General features: G+C 45.2%; 1 protein-coding gene across 2 annotated transcripts in view; it reads left to right on the top strand.

Moving 5' to 3' along the window:
* LOC147616633 (anthranilate synthase beta subunit 2, chloroplastic-like) overlaps positions 1–15,302 on the top strand; it is a 41,033-nt gene that overhangs the window by 12,920 nt on the left and 12,811 nt on the right. The gene's annotated exons all lie outside the window — the stretch shown is intronic.

Here is a 15,302-nt window from a genome sequence, read left to right as displayed (position 1 = left end):
AAATTGAACTGCACTTTAGTCCCATATCATCTGGATGTGGACGGGTTTACACCTGGTCTTCGCACCCACATTTCCCAGAAGGCACAGCAGTTTGCCTTTGAAGTTCAAAAGGCCTCATTTCAACGAGATTTCATCGTCTCCCCTCTGTTAGGGTGTGACATGATCTAGGAATTCAGTGGTTCCGTCAGTATGTGCCTATTCCCGATTGGGGGCAGGACACTTTTACTATTTGTAAAGGTTTTCCTGAGCCTGTCATGATTCGTGGGGATAGAAGCATTCTTGGCATTCCATTGATTTCGCATCTCCAGGCCCGACGAGCTATCCGCAAGGGAACAGAAGGAGCACTGCTTTATGTTCGTGCTTAAACAGCCCCTCCCTCATTAGTAGCATCCCTTACATCTTCAGTCCCTCAGTTAGCAGTCCTCCTATCCAGACACCAGGACATTATGCTTAGGGACGATCTCCCACCCAGTCTCCCACCCTCTCGCCTTGAGGACCATCACATTGATTTGGTCCCTGGATCAGACCCTCCTAGCAGGTTTCCCTATCGTCTTTCCAAGACTTTAGAGGGCGAGTTGGAAAAGCAGTTATCTGAGCTTCTCCGAGCCGGATTCATTCGGCCTTCTTCCTCCCCATTTGCTGCACCTATCCTATTTGTCCAAAAGAAGGACAAGTCTGTACGTCTTTGTGTAGACTACAGGGCATTAAACAAACTCACTATCAAGAATAAGTTTCCTATGCCCAGGATAGAGTACATTTTGGAGCGTTTAGACGGTGCTAAATTTTTCACTAAGATCGACCTCAAGAGTGGTTACCATCAGGTCCGCATTTTTGAAGCTGACATTCCAAAAACAGCTTTCAGGACAGAGCGTGGTCACTACGAGTTCGTAGTCATGCCTTTTGGGCTTACAAATGCACCCGCAACGTTCAATAAGATGATGTCTAGGATTTTCGCAGTCCACATTGGGAAGTGTGTTTTCATATTCCTTGATGACATACTAGTCTTCTCAGCCACTGCGGAGCAGCATGAGAAAGATGTGGAGAAAGTCTTGCAACTTTTGCGAGATAATCAGCTCTACATAAATGCCAAAAAGTCTATCGTTGGTGTTAAGGAAGTTCAGTATCTGGGCTACATCATCGGTTCCGATGGGATTAGACTGGACCCCTCAAAGGTTCAAGAGATCTTAGATTGGGATATTCCTAAGACCGCCCAAGAAATCCGTTCATTCGTAGGTCTTTGTCAGGCCTATAGCACACATGTCCATCAGTTTTCCAACCTTGCAGCACCTCTTACCGACTTGCTCAAGGGGGTGAAGACTCGCAAGCAGAAAGTCTCAGTTACAGGTAAGGCACTTGATGCATTCCGTGCACTCCAGAAAGCTGCCTCAGAAGCACCTGTATTAAAGTTAGCATCATGGGACGAACCTTTCGAGGTCATCACCGATGCCAGCAATGTAGCCATAGGTGCAGTCCTCCAGCAGGACAATAGACCCGTGGCATATTACAGCAGAAAGTTGGATGTCGCCGAAAAGAATTATTCGGTATATGATAAAGAGCTTTTGGGTGTGATCACAGCGCTCAAACATTGGAAGCCTTTTCTTTATGGACAGGCTTTCACAGTGAAAACAGACCACCAAGCACTTAAGTGGCTTCAGACTATGCCAAGTGCCCAGTGGAGTGATCGACAAGCCAGGTGGAGTCAAATCTTCCAACAGTTTGGAGGTATGATTGAATACATCCCTGGTAAGCATAACCCAGTAGCAGATGCTCTCAGTCGAAAGTCCAGCATCCAGGCAGTTCAAGAAGCTACCATTCTCGAAATCACGGGGAAGGACTTGGATAGTATGAAAGACCAATATGTCGACTCCCCTGAGTTTGGTACTCAGTATAGTTTGGCCCTCACTTCTGAGCCTGGCCACTATTCAGTACAGAACGGTTGGTTGTTCTACAAGAACCGTCTCTGTGTTACTCGAGAAAAGCGTTCTGCTCTTCTCCATGATGCCCATGACTCCTTAGTTGGAGGACATAGGGGTATCAACAGTACCCTCGAGAAATTAGAACGATCCTTTTATTGGCCAAAGATGAGGCGTGATGTCTATGCACATGTACAAGCCTGTAAGATTTGTCAAAAAGTCAAGGTTCCCCATACAAAGAAGGCAGGTTTACTTCAGCCTTTGCCTATCCCCGACGGACCTTTCATCGACATATCTATGGACTTTGTAGGGCCTCTACCAGCATCCACTGGATCCTGTAACACTCAGTGTTTTACCATTGTGGATCGCTTTAGTAAGTTCTGCATGCTCATCCCATGCAAGCATACGGCCACAGCCGAGGACGTAGCACGTCTGTTTCTCAAGCATTGGTATCCAATTTGTGGTTTGCCTAGCACCATAACATCAGACAGAGATTCCAAGTTTACCTCGCATTTCTGGAGGGCATTATTTGAAAACTTTGGAACTAAGTTGCAGTTGTCTAGTGCATTCCATCCCCAGACAGATGGCCAGACAGAAATTTATAATCAGTTGGCCTTTGATGTCCTCAAGTCATATTGTCATGACCAGCAGTCCAAATGGGAGCACTATCTTCCGTTGGTTCAAGCTATCTTGAACGACACTCATTCATCCAGTGTCGGACGGACTCCATATGAAGCAGCCTTTGGTCGCCGTTTTTCTTCTCTTTTGACGAGAATGGTGTCTCCATCTTTAGAGGCTAATAAAACCACGGAAGCATTTTCCGAGATCATTGAGTCAGTCAAAGACCGCTTGACCAAAGCTCAGGAAGCATATAGCAGACAGGCAAATAAATCTAGACGAGATGTCCACTTCAAGGAAGGGGATTGGGTCTATTTGCGTATCATGAAGCAGAGATTGAAACAAGTGGGCAAACGTTGTCCCAAGCTTTCATTCCGTAGTTTTGGCCCTTTTCCAATAGTTAAGAAGATAAGTGATGTCTCAATGAAGTTAAAGTTGCCTGCCAGTTGGACAATGCATGATGTTTTCCATGTTTCTTGGCTAAAACCATATGTTGGTCCAGAAGTGTTTGATGTTTCAGATGAACAGCAGCCCGACGTGGTAGACGAGGCAGAAGTTATTGAGCCTGAGCAGATCCTTCTTCATCGATGGAAGCATGGTTCCAGTCGACGGATTCGTCAGTTCTATACGAAGTTCCGAGATCGAGGCACCCACGAAGCCGTCTGGCTCGACGAGGAGTTCTTCCAGGAGTACCCCCAGTTATTGGCGGACTACTTGGAAGCCATGAACCTGCCGCCGAGCTAATCAGGAGGGAATGTCACATGCACTCTGCACTCAGTGCATGGTGACAAGATGGCTCATCATCAGAAGTGCATCAGTTGTACAGTTTTAGAACCCAATAGGATGATATTTGTCGTACGCCGTGACCCCATTGTACATCCTCAGTCCAGGATAAGTCAGGCACGAGCTACGTAGGTCATTCCTCAGCCTTAGTGGGTCAGTCAGTCAGTCAAGTCCCTTAACCCACTTGGAGAGAATCATTCATGCATGTAGAGTCAGTAGAAGCCTTAGGGTTTGCATCAGAAAGCACTCTGCATCTTGCATAATATGCATACATATGCCTGTGCATCATTTAGAACAGCCCCAAAGCCTTAGGGAATTTACTGGGATTTATCTGGTATTTTTTCCATATTTATTAGTATTTATTTATCATTATTTGCATTATTGGGCATTTATAAATATTAAGTTTATTAAATGACCAACCTCCAGTTAGTATAAATAGGCTTGCCTAGAGCCTCTTTTGCTCATTCAGTCTTCATTGTGCTAAGAGCTCTCCTCTCTCTTGCTTTCAGCCCAAGACTAATCTAGCCCTAGTGCCCATAAGCTTTCTTCTCCAGCCCCTTGAGATCCATAGCTTCAGCCCAGCCCTAGGTGCCTGTCCTCAGCCTATTTCAGCCCTGAATTCAGCATCAGTTCATGCCATAGATTCAGCATACATCTTCAGCTCAGTTCCACGCCTGAAAACCAGCAGCATTCAGCCTGCATATCTGCGTTTTGGTGCAGCCGTACAGCAGTCCATCTGCGTTTGCTCCAGCCGTACAGTTTCCAGCCCTTCTGTTGCTGCTGCGTTTCAGTCCATCAACACTCCTAGATACCTGCGTTTCTGTCCACAGCAGAATCCAGCCCTGAAGCAACAGTCTACAGCAGTTTCCAGCCTTGAAACAGTTGTTTGCATCAGTGTCCAGCCTTCTCTGCATCATCAGCACATTCAGCAGTCATCTGGTGAAGGTAACTCAGCATTCATATGTGTTTTCAGCATTCTAACAGTGTGTAGAACAGTCCACCTTCTTCTTCTTTGAGCCTCAGGTGTGCAGCCCTTCCTCATGCCCTTGGGAGGAGTGCATAGGCTCGAGATCAAGTCATTGAGGTGTTTCTACAGCAGTGTACAGATCAGCCGCTCTCCGATCCTCCGAGATCTTGCGTTTGGCTTATCTACAGTCCAAAGTCATTCTCTCTAAAGTAATAAAGCAAATACTATCTCGTTATCAGGATAGGGGGCCCTTCAGTGGGTAACTCGGGACCCAATCTGGTGTACAGCTCTCATATCTCTCTCTCATCTCTTTAAAGTTTGAAGTAAATGAAATGGATTGCTAAACTCACGAAACTCAGGATACAGAAGACGGTGTGAGCATATTGTGTGAGAGGATCAACCAATACAAAGACTTCCGCTGCATATCGCACCTGCGCAGCCAGCCCAGGCGGCGCCTAGGCCAAGCGAGCGCCCAGCCCAGTCCACGCACGGCAGGCGCCCAGGGCTACGTTGCCACAAGCCCACGTGCAGGTTGGCGCAAAGAAGCTCAGGCTGACGCAGGTGACGGCAGTACGTCTGGCTACGGCAGCACTCGACGTCAGCAACGCAGCAGGCCGCCGGCTATTCCAGGAGAAAAAAAAAACAAGGAAAGCCACATTTTTTTTAGTGCTTTCGTTTTTTTTTGGGGAGTTTAAAATTTTTTTTAAAGGTTTAAAAGTCATCCTCTCTCCAAAATTTAAAGGTGTTTATTTTTTTTAAGAAAATAGAATATATATATATATATATATTCAAGAGAAAAAAAAAACACAAAAGCAAAGCAAAAGCTAAGCCTAGCTTTTGGAGATTTTTTTGGCTTTTGGGAAACCTTTATAAACCCCCTCAAGTGGGCTTCTTGCCACACATCTCTCAAGTTCTCAAGTTTTCAAGCTCTCAAGCTCTCAAGCTCTCAAGTTCACTCGCACTTTTATCGTGCAAAGATCGAATTTTCTCTCCACGTACCCTCTTCGCGATGTCGACCCAAGAATCGGAGTTGGAACCCCTTGTGGAACGCGAAGGCTTGCCGGCTACGGAAGGTACCGAGGCCGATCTTTTTGATGATTTTGTGTCAAAATCAGATTTCCAAGTAGCTCTCGAAGCTTCTTTGACAGAACGTCAGGCACAAATCGTAGCCCAGATGCAAGCTTTGCAGAACTCCATCGCTCTATTGACCACTACCCTCTCTACTTTCTCGGGTATGGATACCTTGGCTTCAGCTTTAGGCCCCAATATTACTCCGGAACCGTTCGGGAGCGAGCAAAAGCAGAGAACCAAGGAGATCGTGGACACGTGGCTACATAGTGGCAAGTTTACTTTCAGTTTCATCCATATGATGATGGAAAGAAGATCCAATTAGTAGTAGGTTTCCTGTCCGGCAAAGCTTTGCTTTGGTGGAAGGAACTCAACCCTAAGCCAACGACTTGGGCACAATTTGAAGACGTTTTCAAGAAAGAATTCCTCAAGAAAGAGGATGATTACGATGTTGTTGCCTGGTTTTCAGCTTTGACCATGACCTAAGCAAAAGGGTACCAAGTCAAACGCAGGACCCAAGCCAAAGGCAGCTAACTAGTTGTCTTTGACAGGTACGTCAATTGCTGTACTTTCTCGTCCTAGTACTTGTTATGATTGTCTGTTCAATTCTAAGGTATTTGGCTTGCATGATCTTCTCCGAGTTTATGGAGAAGTGAATGGCCATAAGATTCACATTCTTTTAGACCCTGGCAGTTCGCATAATTTTGTTAACTACAAACTGTTGGGGTAAAGGCGTAATGCCCACCCTTATAGTGTGTACAAGCCCATAAGTTATAGTACATAGTACACTTAGTACTTTTAATGTACTAAGTGCACTATGTGTACTAGTGCAATATACATGTGTGATAGGGGAGTCACACACTCATGCCTCATGAGTTGACTTATCCCCACAACTCTCTCTCTCTCTCTCCCTTGCTTCTCTGTGTATGTCTCCCACATGAACTCTTAACCTAACCCTAATTCTCTCTCACACACAACTGGTATCAGAGCTTAGTGATCCCTCCCTCTTCCCTCTTCTCCTTGATAGCTGAACGAGCTGCTTGCTTTGCTGCTGCTATACTACAGGGCATCAACACTCGCAGCAATGCCTGCAGGGCATCAACACTCGCAGCCAATCAAGCGAAGAAGCGCAAGAGCACGCACGCTAGGCGAGCGAAGCGCACAGCAACCAAGGCTAACAAGCTGGCTACGTGAGCGACTCTAATCGTGTAGGCGCTAGGCGAATACGTCAACAAGCGCTAGGCGAATACGTCAACTAGCGGAAACCACTAGGCGAAGGCAGGCGTTGGCGAACAGCGTGGAGCGAACCAGGCGAAGCAGGTCCCTCCGACTCGCCCGTGCAGAATGGCGTGACTCACTTCGAGGCTGGGGACACGCGCGCCGCTGAAGTGTCCAGCTTCCTCAAGACCAACGACCCTGCTGGGTTCACCATTGTGGATGTGTTGGGCTGGGGCGCCCTCGGCCACGCCGTTGCCTTCTTCATCCTCGCCACCGCCTCCAACGGCTACGAACCCCAATTCTAGGTGCCCCGGTTTGTCTGATCTTCTGTCGTTGTGCGTGCTGCCTCCGACAAGCCTGTGAAAGCCGACAGGCAGCTATGGGTCAGGGAGCTTCATAGCCGCCAGCCATCTGAGCATCACCAACAATCTGCAGCAGCAAGAATTGCCCCCCTCTTCTGCAACAGCCTCTGCTATCAAAATTCAGCCTGCAAATTGAAGAAAAATCAGAAATTACAAGGTATTTTCCTCAAATTTTTTTTGGGATTTGCAATTGAGCAAGTACAATCAACAATTGAGCAGATACAGGTGTTAAATTGCTCAATTTTGAGCAAAATTGGCAAAATTGGGTGACATTGGTCACAATCAGGATCAATTTGCAGGACATTGGTCACAATCAAGATCAATTTGCAGGAAATTGAATGTCGAAATTTGGGGCTTTTGATGTAATTGTGCAATTAAGCACTCATACATGCTGTATGATGTGAGAAATCGCACATTTGGGCAAAATTGCAGCAAATTGCAGTGCAAATCAAGGGGCTTTTGTGCCGATTTGGTTGATTTGCATGCAGGCAATCGCATTTGATGCTGTGGATAATGTGCTGATGCCTTACAAGCACTCAATGTGCCTGTAAATCAAGGGGCTTTCATGTATTTGATGTATATGTGGCTAGGGGGAAGCATCGTGAACACTCTGGATGCCTTCATGTGCGTCAATGTACCATGTATGATCAGAAATTGATCTTAAATCAAGGGGCTTTTCAAGCTCGTATGCTTGTTGAGCTTGGCAAAGCAGCAGGCAAGACTTTTATGCCTTGAATCCTCAAAAATCAGCTTGCAGTCAAGGGGCTTTTGCCCAATTTCTGTTTGGAACTGTTGTATGCAGTGTACAGGACTGTAAAAGTCTGATTTTCACTCATTTGGACAGCCAGGAGAGCATTTATTGCTATTGTACTTGCTGGTACAGATTTGGCATAGCTTTGTGCAAGTTTTGGCATGGCTGTACACTGTTTTGAGTGACCAAAAGGTTCAATTTCAGCTGCTGAACTTGCCGGTACAGGTTTGGTACATCATTGGTGAGCACTTAGTACTGCTGTACAGTACTTTGGAAGGGCAAAAGAGCACATTTAAGGTGCTGTCCAAAATCTGCAGCAACCAGATTTTGGTGTTTTCATCACATAAAGTGGGAGAAAAGTTGCATTCTTGCTTCCGCAGTGGGAGATAAAGCTTGGGAGAACAACTGTGAGCACTTTGTGTGCTTTTGGTGCAGTGTTTGCACATTTTGCAGGGAGTCAGGCATTGACAGGTTGCATATTGCTATGGCAACCACAGGTGAGAGCTCTTCATTGCTTCACATCAAGAAGCTTGAAGGCTCGCATAATTATGATATTTGGCAAACCCAGTGCTACAATGTGTTGCTCCAGAAAAAGCAGCACAAGCCTATCAAAGAAAGGGGTGTGATGCCCGCTTCTCTTACTGCTGAAGAGTGGGAAGATATGGATGAGCTGGCAAGATCTACTATCATGTTGTGTGTGTCAGACTCTTTACTTTTCAGCATTCGTGAAGAGAAGACAGCTTGGGGAATGTGGCAGAGATTGCAGGACTTGTATGCCCAACAAAGTGCCTCAAGCAAAGTGTATTGGTTGAGAAGAAACTCATAGGCCTTCAGATGAAGGAAGGGGCTTCTATGACAGCCCATCTAAATGAGTTTAATGGTATTGTCAGCCAGGTCATCAATCAAAAGTTGGCAATGGACGTTGAGTTCAAAGCCACTTTTTTGTTATGCACTTTGCCAGAGAGTTGGGACACATTCAGGACAGCCACTAGCAATTCGAATGCTATGCTGTCATATGCAGATGTGGAGGGTGCTCTTCTTCAAGAAGAGATGAACAGGAAAAACAACTCTGTTGGAAAGTCCAATGCAATGAATGCACGTGGGAGATCCCAGCAAAGGGGGAAAAGCCAAGAAAGGGGAAGGAGCAAGTCTCGCTCCAAAAAGGATTTGGAATGCCATTATTGTGGCAAGAAGGGACACATTAAAAAGCAATGCTACAAATGGAAAAATGATCAAAAAGAAAAGGGAAAAGGCAAAGACAAAGAGAAGGATGAAGCCAAAGATGCAAAGCCAAAGAGCAAAAGTGGAGTCAAGGTTGAAGAAGTCAATGTGTCACATGCAGGTGACAGTGAGGATGAAGTCCTATTCATGTCTTCACTTGATGCCCATTCACTCCATGCAGGAGATGGTCATGATATGCACTCATGGATCATTGATTCAGGTGCCTCCTTTCATGTCACAGGTTGCAGAGACTTGTTTGTCAGGTATACCGCTGGCAATGAAGGAGTAGTTTATTTGGGTGACAACCATGCATGCCAGATTCTTGGCAGAGGTGATGTGAGGCTTGTGTTTTCAGATGGCTCACAGCTTATGCTCCATGATGCCAGGCATGTGCCTGAGATCAAGAAGAACTTGTTTTCTACTGGACAGCTTGATGATGCTGGTTATGTTACCACATTTGGTGGTGGAAAGTGGAAGATTAGTAAGGGCTCACTGGTTGTTGCATGAGGCTCTAAGGTGGACACTCTTTACTTGATGCATGCTAATGTTTGTCACCATGCTAATGTAAATGCAACCGAGCTGCCGAAAATCTCTATGTGGCATAGCCGGTTGGGACACATGAGTGTCAAAGGAATGGAGCAATTGTCTCGTTTTGGTTACTTGCCTTCTCTAAAGTTCTCAAGTTTTCAGTTTTGTGAGCATTGTATATATGGCAGGCAACTCCAGTGTCCCCACAAGAAAGCTCTTGGACAGAAAGATGCTTAGTTAGAGCTTGTGCATACAGATGTATGTGAGATGCCTCAACTTTCTTTGGGAGGGGCAAAATATTTTGTGTCTTTTATTGATGATGCCACACACAAGGTGTGGGTTTATCCTCTTCGTTTGAAGAGTGATACATTCTCAGTGTTTGAGAAGTTTGTTGCTCATGTTGAGAGTCAAACTGGCAAAACATTGAAGGCTTTGCGTTCCGACAATGGTGGAGAGTATATGTCCAAACAGTTTTAGGACTTTTGTGATGCTAAAGGCATCAAGAGGGAGCTCTCTACTCCTTATGATCCTCCACAAAACGGGACAGCAGAGAGGATGAACAGGACCATTCAAGAGAAGGTCCGTTCTATGTTGTCACATGCTGCATTACCTCATGGTTTTTGGGCTGAAGCTGTTATGACAGCCGTTCACCTTATAAACAGGTCACCTAACACGAGGCTTGGTGGGAAAGTGCCAGAAGAAGTATGGACAGGGAAGCCTCCGTCATACAAGCACTTGAGAGTGTTTGGTTGCGTTGCGTACGTGCACATACGCAGGGAAATGCGCACCAAACTTGATCCTAAGTCTCACAAATGCATATTCCTAGGATATGGTGACAGAGGTGAAATGGGGTATAGACTTTGGGATCCCATGAATAGAAAGATCATACGCAGCAATGATGTCATTTTTGATGAAACATGCATGTATAAGGAGCCTGCAAGGCAACAGGAGCCTGGCAGAGTCATCTTTGATGATGATGGACATCATGGACAACAACAAAGGGCTGTAAATCAGCCATTACAGCAGGAAAACCAGCCCTTAAATGGTGCTGAAAATGGTCCAAATGGACAGCCAGAGATGGCAGAAGATATCCCTATGGATATACCACAGTTAGAGGAGATACCGGGCATGTTTTTCAGCCTTATGGCATGGAACAGGAGCCACCAATGGGTGATATGCAGGCTGGACAGCAACCTGCAAATGATGGTCATTGGGTACGAGGTCCACAAGACCCTCCAGAGCCCCTGACAGGTTTGTTCCAGGGGTTGACTACTTGATGCTCACTGACTGTGGGGAGCCCTCATGTTATAAGGAGGCTTTACAGAGGGCAGACAAAGCTCTATGGGAGCGTGCCATGAAGTCAGAGATGGATTCTCTGCATAAAAATGAAACATGGAAGTTGGTGCATTTGCCTGCAGGCAAGAAAGTTTTGCCATGCAAGTGGGTATACAGGCTCAAAGTTGCACCAGATGCAAAGCCAAGATACAAAGCCAGGTTAGTGGCTAAGGGCTTCAAGCAGGAATATGGTGTGGACTTTGAGGAGATCTTCTCTCCAGTGGTCAAAATGACCACACTTAGAGCTGTGTTGGCTTTGGTTGCGCATGATAATCTGGACTTGATTCAGATGGATGTGAAGACTGCTTTTCTTCACGGTGATCTCCATGAGGAGATATATATGCAGCAGCCAGAGGGTTATGCAGTGAGTGGAAAGGAGAAGCTTGTATGCAAGCTGAAAAAGAGTCTTTATGGGCTCAAACAGGCACCAAGGGAATGGTATCATAAATTTGATACATTCATGAAATCTCAGAAATTCAGGAGAAGTGACATAGATCACTGCTTGTACACCAAGAAAGCTTTGGATGGCAGTCTATTGATCCTCATCTTGTATGTTGATGATATGTTGATTGCCGGGAAATCTCGTAAAGAGATGGATTCCTTGAAGAAGAGGCTGCATGAAACCTTTGATATGAAGGATTTGGGTGATGCAAATCACATTTTGGGTATGCGGATACTTCGGGACAGAAATCAGCATGTGTTGTATTTGTCTCAGAAGGAATACATTGGCAAAGTTTTGCAGAGGTTCAATATGGACGGGGGGAAGAAGACTAGTACTCCTTTGCCTCCATATGTGAAACTCAATGCTATGGACAGCCCACAGTCAGATAGAGACAGGGCTGATATGGCCAAGATTCCGTATGCTTCAGCTTGTGGCAGTGTCATGTATGCCATGGTTGCTACTAGGCCGGACATTGCATTTGCAGTGGGAGTGGTTTCTAGATACATGGCCAACCCTGGCAAGAAGCATTGGGAAGCAGTGAAAGGTGTCATGAGATACCTGAAGGGCACACAGGATATGTGCATATGTTTTGGCAAACAGGATGCATTAGTGCATGGCTACACGGATTCGGATTATGCCGGTCATCCGGATAACCGGAAGTCTACTACCGGTTATGTGTTTACATTCACAGGAGGTGCTGTGTCATGGATATCCAGGATGCAGAAGTGCACAGCCTTATCTACTACAGAGGCCGAGTATATTGCAGCCACAGAGGCTTGCAAGGAGGCATTATGGCTATCTCGGTTAGTGGTTGATTTGGGTTATACAGGGGATGTTCCATTGTTGCATTGTGACAGTCAGAGTGCCATCCAGTTGGCAAAGAACCCTGTCTTTCATGCAAAGACGAAGCATGTGGATGTGAAGTATCACTTCATCAGAGAGGTGATAGAGAACAAGCAAATTCAGCTTGTTAAGATTCACACGGATGACAACCCGGCTGATCTGTTGACAAAGAGTTTGCCTCCGGAGCGGTTTGCTCATTGCAGACACTTGATGGGCATTGGATGAGGCCAGTTTCAGCCTTGATATGGCCTTGTATATTATCATGTACATGCTGATTTTTTCTTTTCCTTTACTTAAGGGCACTTTGCCTTTAAGTGGGAGGTTGTTGGGGTAAAGGCGTAATGCCCACCCTTATAGTGTGTACAAGCCCATAAGTTATAGTACATAGTACACTTAGTACTTTTAATGTACTAAGTGCACTATGTGTACTAGTGCAATATACATGTGTGATAGGGGAGTCACACACTTATGCCTCATGAGTTGACTTATCCCCACAACTCTCTCTCTCTCTCTCCCTTGCTTCTCTGTGTATGTCTCCCACATGAACTCTTAACCTAACCCTAATTCTCTCTCACACACAACAGTCTCATGTATGCCATGGTTGCTACTAGGCCGGACATTGCATTTGCAGTGGGAGTGGTTTCTAGATACATGGCCAACCCTGGCAAGAAGCATTGGGAAGCAGTGAAAGGTGTCATGAGATACCTGAAGGGCACACAAGATATGTGCATATGTTTTGGCAAACAGGATGCATTAGTGCATGGCTACACGGATTCGGATTATGCCGGTCATCCGGATAACCGGAAGTCTATACCGGTTATGTGTTTACATTCACAGGAGGTGCTGTGTCATGGATATCCAGGATGCAGAAGTGCACAGCCTTATCTACTACAGAGGCCGAGTATATTGCAGCCACAGAGGCTTGCAAGGAGGCATTATGGCTATCTCGGTTAGTGGTTGATTTGGGTTATACAGGGGATGTTCCATTGTTGCATTGTGACAGTCAGAGTGCCATCCAGTTGGCAAAGAACCCTGTCTTTCATGCAAAGACGAAGCATGTGGATGTGAAGTATCACTTCATCAGAGAGGTGATAGAGAACAAGCAAATTCAGCTTGTTAAGATTCACACGGATGACAACCCGGCTGATCTGTTGACAAAGAGTTTGCCTCCGGAGCGGTTTGCTCATTGCAGACACTTGATGGGCATTGGATGAGGCCAGTTTCAGCCTTGATATGGCCTTGTATATTATCATGTACATGCTGATTTTTTCTTTTCCTTTACTTAAGGGCACTTTGCCTTTAAGTGGGAGGTTGTTGGGGTAAAGGCGTAATGCCCACCCTTATAGTGTGTACAAGCCCATAAGTTATAGTACATAGTACACTTAGTACTTTTAATGTACTAAGTGCACTATGTGTACTAGTGCAATATACATGTGTGATAGGGGAGTCACACACTCATGCCTCATGAGTTGACTTATCCCCACAACTCTCTCTCTCTCTCTCTCCCTTGCTTCTCTGTGTATGTCTCCCACATGAACTCTTAACCTAACCCTAATTCTCTCTCACACACACAAACTTGTGCAAAAATTGAGTCTTGATACGACACTCAGCGACCATATCTATGAGATACGCCTACTTGTGGGAAGGCAAGTTTGGGATCGCAAGGTGGAGATGCTTCCAATCCAAATTCAGGACTACAAAGATACTCTGGAATGCTATGTTATGTATCTGGAAAATGTAGACTTGTTATTAGGGATTGAGTGGTTTAAGACTCTTGACGTCCAGATAGATTGGTCTAGTCATATTTTTCTTTTCAGCATAGGGACACCAAGTATAGTATTTTAGGTGATTGTATTCATCCCTCTCAGGGACCTCTTGTAAATACAATTGATTTTGGAAATATAATGGATTCTTCTTTGTATACCGCTTTCCATTGTGTATTGATTCCACTTTCTTCTTTTCTCATCCCTTCTTTGGATGTAAATGAATTAAGTGTGTTTGAAAGCAAAGAATTACAGAAGATACTTGATTCATTTCAAGATGTATTTCCTAAAGAACTGCCTTGGGGTTTACCACCTGAACGGGCAGTAGATCATCGTATTGACTTGATCCCTGGTACTCATCCTGTCAGTATTCCACCTTATAGGATGAGCCAAGCCGAGGAAGATGAGTTGGCTAAACAACTCGAAGATTATTTGAGGATGGGCCAGAGCCGTCCAAGTAAATCACCTTGGGGTGCACTTGTGTTGCTTAGGAGAAAGAAGGACAATACTTGGAGAATGTGTATAGATTACAAGAGATTGAACAAGCTGACCATTAAGAACCGTTATCCTCTCCCTAGATCAGATGACCTGATTGACCGGTAGATGACCTGATTGACTGGTTAGCAGGAGCGAAATATTTCACGAAGATAGATTTATGTACTGGCTATCACCAGATACGTATTCATGAAAGACATGTCGAAAGAACCGCCTTTCGGACTAGGTATGGCCATTACGAGTTTCTCGTATTACCTTTTGGGTTAACCAATGCTCCAGCCACTTCCCAGCAAATGATGAACGATCTTTTTCGTGAACATTTGGGGAAATTTGTGGTGGTGTTCCTGGATGATATTTTGATATATAGCCGTACTCTTGAGGATCATGTCAGACACCTCACGATTGTCTTATCTATTTTAAGACAGAATCGACTATATGCTAAGTTGAGTAAATGTGAGTTCTTTATGACTGACATCATTTACTTGGGACACAAGATCACTAGAGATGGATTGAGCATTGACTATGACCGAGTTCAGAAGGTTTTGGACTGGCCTATACCACGAACAGTGAAACAACTTCGTTCTTTTCTCGATTTTGTTGTTTTTCTTCGGAAATCTGTACGGGAGTACTCTCAGCTCACACTACCGATGACCGACTTATTGAAAGGTCATGGACGTAAGTCCAATCAGCCTATCACTTGGAATAACGATTTGGATATGGCCTTCAGACTTTTGAAAGATAAAGTCAAGGAAGCACCTATCTTAGCATTGCCTGATCCTAGTCGGCCCTATGTTCTTGAAACTGATGCTAGTGACTATGCTATCGAGGCTGCTCTATTTCAAGATGGTAGACCGGTTGCTTTTGAAAGTAAAAAGCTAGACGACACTCAATCTCGTTGGCCAACCCTTGAGAAGGAGCTTTATGCTGTGATTCATGCTCTCAAGGTTTGGAGACATTATTTATATGGCTCCAAGTTTGTGGTATTGAGGACTGAT

Source organism: Cibotium barometz, chromosome 38 (assembly GCF_041138505.1).
Source record: "Cibotium barometz isolate CiBa-2024 chromosome 38, ASM4113850v1, whole genome shotgun sequence".
NCBI classification, from domain to species: domain Eukaryota; kingdom Viridiplantae; phylum Streptophyta; class Polypodiopsida; order Cyatheales; family Cibotiaceae; genus Cibotium; species Cibotium barometz.
The sequence above is the reverse complement of the archived record's forward strand: the minus strand, read 5'-3'. Positions and strand labels throughout refer to the sequence as shown.